This window comes from Carya illinoinensis, chromosome 10 (genome assembly GCF_018687715.1).
Source record: "Carya illinoinensis cultivar Pawnee chromosome 10, C.illinoinensisPawnee_v1, whole genome shotgun sequence".
NCBI classification, from domain to species: Eukaryota; Viridiplantae; Streptophyta; class Magnoliopsida; order Fagales; family Juglandaceae; genus Carya; species Carya illinoinensis.
The window spans coordinates 26,876,773-26,881,032 of NC_056761.1; positions in this window are offsets into that span (position 1 = coordinate 26,876,773).

A 4,260-nucleotide genomic window follows, 5' to 3' on the forward strand; every position below is an offset into this window, starting at 1 on the left:
CCTTAATTACCATAAACTAATTTTCCTAAAATCTATAAGGCCCCAAACTTTAAAACTTTGCTGAAATTTCATAAAATCTAACATCGAAATTTGTTGAACTTACAACTTACTACGCTATAGACCACTTCATAAACTCCAAGGAACCAAAGAACTCAATTATTCTACTTCCCTAAAAGATCACCCTTATCAAGCCATTCTCTCCAAGCCTCGATAATATATAAAAAAACAAACGACACCAGGCATTCATCACGAAAGATTAGATTAGACCCATAACTGCAATGACTCCAGCATTCTGAGCCCCCGTAACCTCGCCTCCAATGGTACCAAGAGTCACTGCGTACATTTGAGTACTAGCTAAATGCCTCTGGTTAGTTCTACCACTGCGACGAGCTCCACGGCTTTCTTGAACTCGACTAGGGCACTCACGAGCAAAATGCCCCGTCTGACCGCATTCAAAACATTGATTACTACCCAGACGACACTCGCCTTTGTGAGCTCTATTACATTTGCCACAAACTGGAACTCGGCCCCCATACGCACACCGGGGGCTGCCAACAATCGGATTCGTGTCCTCTACATAAACTTTTGTGGCGATCCAGAACTGCTTCCTTCACCATCAATGTTCAGCCTCTTCTGACCTAGAGGTGTGTCCACACTCAAACTAACCTCACGCTCTGCTAGAGTGGCCAAATCAACTAATTCTTGAAAAGTGGATATCTGGTGGCTAACCACCATTCAGTGTATATCAAGACGTAGACCCTACTAGAAATGCTCAGCTTGCATCTCCTCCGAGGCGATGAGGTGGGGAGCAAATCGCCCAAGTTCTATAAATCTTCGGGCGTATTGTCCATGGTCATGCTCCCTTGGACCAAGCTTGAGAACTCTCTTGCCTTTTGCCGCCTTACAGAAGCAGGAATGAAGCGATCATTAAACTCTTTCTTGCTAGGTCACAGCAGTGAAAGACCCCAGTTCTGATTCCAGCATTACTCTCTTGGTATCCCACCACTCAGAAGCGGTGCCTTGCAATAGATAGCTGGCGTAGAGTACTTGTTGCGCCTCAGTGCAACCACACACCTCAAAAGTTCTTTCCAAGTCTCTGACCCACTTTCCAGCTTGAAGTGGATCCTCTTCTCCAGTGAAGTGTGGAGTTCTATGCGCCAGAAAGCACTCATAGGTGCATCCAGCTTGCATCATGCCACTAGGCCCTCCTGGGTATAGCCAAGGCCCTCCCTGATGTGGCCAAGGACCTCCTTGTTGTGGCCAAAGCTCTCCTTGTTGCAGCCTAAAATTCTATTGCATGAACTTAGTCATTTGCCGTAGCGCTTGGGCTATGGCATCATCTCTCAGCGTATCGTCCCGAGACTCTTGAGTAAACTTCCTTGGCCTAACCATTTTCCTGCCACCACAACCTTTGACCCCTTTAAGAAAAACAAATAAAACCAACATAAAACCAAAAACCAAAACCAAGCCACACAACAAAAACCAAAAAGAAACCAGCATGCAATAACATAACTACATAAATAAAAACAAGCAAACAAGGTCAAACAAATTCAAAACAAATAAAACAAATCAAATAACAACTTTACTTAAAATAAATTTTAAAACACAACTTTAAAAACATTCTGGTACTACCTACGGGACATGTGGTTTTACCCAGAGCCAAACCGCTCTGATACCACCTGTGACGCCCCCAAATCCCCATGCACGGACACGGAAAAATCGAGACGTCTTGATGATGACATCACAGGTCACCACCCTATCGATGAGTGTCAAGTGTGTGTATAAGCAACAAATGTGAACAAGAAACACGTAGCAGATAGCAAAGTCATATAACTAAGTACTAGAATTTTTCTTAATTTAATACAAAGCTGATCAAAACATACATATTAAAATATTACAAAACACAAATATTATTGTTCAAACCAACAACAAGATATTAACTTCAACTCAGAACTCCGATGAAGAGATGGTGGCCGGAGGTGGTGCGACGGCACCGGAATCGGTGAAAAACCTTGTGGCTTGGAGGAGCTTGTGGCTACTAACGATGGCTCAGATGGAGGTGAAACTTGGTGGGGATGTTCACCGGTGGAAGGGGAAGAAAACTGGGTGGGTGGTGTAGGCCACGTCACTGGTGAGCGGTGGTTCTAGGCTGAGAAAGCAACTGGAGACAGACAGGAAAAACAAGGCTGGTGCCGTGACTTCGAACCGTGCATGGCGGCTAACGGCTGGTCCGATGGCTCTGAAAATTGGTGGGGATGATCTCTGGTGGGAGGGGAAGAGAATGGTGGGGGTGGTGCACTACACGGCGGCCGGACGGCAGAGAACTGGGCAGTCAAAGGGGCAGCGATGGAAAGGAGAGGGAGAAGAGAGCAGCTCGCAGGGGGAGAGAAAAAGGGAAGGAAAGAAGAAGAAAAAGAAAAGGGAAAAGGGAAAAAGAAAAAGAGAAAAGAAAAGAAATGAGGTCCAATCCTCACTCCGGAAACCAAAAATAGATCCGCCGAAAACGATTTTAAAAACTGTAAGACGATTAAATAAATTAAACACCACATCAAATAAATTAAAACCAATTTAAAATAAATAAACCAATATATTAATTAAATTAAAAACAACCCTTCAGTAAAAATACATGTAAAAACGAGTCATCACAAATTGCCAATATAACTACCGGCTTTTCTTTTAGTTTACTTCCCGCAAATTCCAAATAATCACCATCTGGGAGCTGAAAGCTAATTACTCGACTTCTACAATTAATACTCACAAAATATTGATATAGCCAATCTATCCCAAGGATAATATCAAATCCCAGCAGCTTAAATGCAACCAAATCTGCATCCATAAACCTTCCACCAAAATTCAAAGGAAAACCCAATTCAACTTTGGAACACCACACCACTTCACCATTCGGTAGAGTCACTACTAATAATTTTGGCAAGGGTTCCGTAATCAGATTACATATCCGAGCGAAAGTGGGAGATACAAATGACTAAGAAACACCCGAATCAAACTAAGTGCAAGCATAAAATTCATATAAACGGATCCTTCCTGAACCAATCACATTAACCAATGAAATCCAAAGACAAAGAAGAAACCAAATCACACCAAAAATAAAATCCAAAATTAAATTAGATCCATACCTGTAATCACTCCAGCATCATGGGTCGCTGGTGCCTCATCATCAACATCTCCGGGTGTAATAGCATATACCCGAGCTTGCTCTGTTTGCCTCTGATTAGTCCTTCCACCACGTCTACCTCCACGGCTTCCTGGAACTCTAACAGGGCACTCACGAGTGAAATGTCCCTCTTGGCCACAACGGTAACAATGGGTTCCACCACTTAGCCGACACTCACCCTCATGGGCTCTATTACACCTTCCACAAACTAGCACCCGTCCTCCCATACTACTTAGCCGACACCCACCCTCATGGGTTCCACCACTTAGCCGACACTCCTGAGGCTGCTTGTGGTCGAGTCCTGGTCCACTGAAAAAATTTCTGAGGCGAACCAGAACTACTTCTTTCGCCAGTAAAACTCCGCCTCTTTTGTCCTGGAGGGGAGCCCATACTCAAATTAATCTCTTGTTCTGCGAGAGTGGCCAAGTCAACTAAATCCTGAAAAGTGGAAATCTAGTGGCAGACTACCATTCTGGGTATATCAGGTTGCAGACCATCCTGGAAACGCTCTGCCTGCATCTCCTCCGTGGTAATGAGATGGGTAGCAAATCGCCTAAGCTCTATAAATCTTTGGGCGTACTGTTCCACAGTCATACTTCCTTGGACCAAGCTTGTAAACTCTCTTGCTTTTTGCTGCCTCACAGAAGCAGGAAAGAAACAATCATTAAATTCTTTCTTGAAGCGCTGCTAGGACATAGTGGCAAAAGACCCGAATTCTGACTCTAATATTACTCTCTTTGTGTCCCACCATTCAGAAGCAGTGTCTTGCAACAAATAACTGGCATAAAGTACTTGTTGCGCTTTAGTGCAACCACATGCTGCAAATGTTCTTTCTCAATCTCTAATCCACTTTCCAGCCTGAAGTGGATCCTCTTCTGCCGTGAAAAATGGGGTTCTATGCGCTAGAAAGCGCTCATAGGTGCATCCAGCTTGCACCACTATACTAGGCTCTGCTTGTTGTGGCCTAAAATTTTGCTGTAGAAATTTCGTCATTTGCCTTAATGCTTGAGCTATGGCATCGTCCCTCGGCATATCATCCTGAGGCTCTTGAGTAGGCTTTCTTGGCCTTACCATCTTCCTGCCACAAC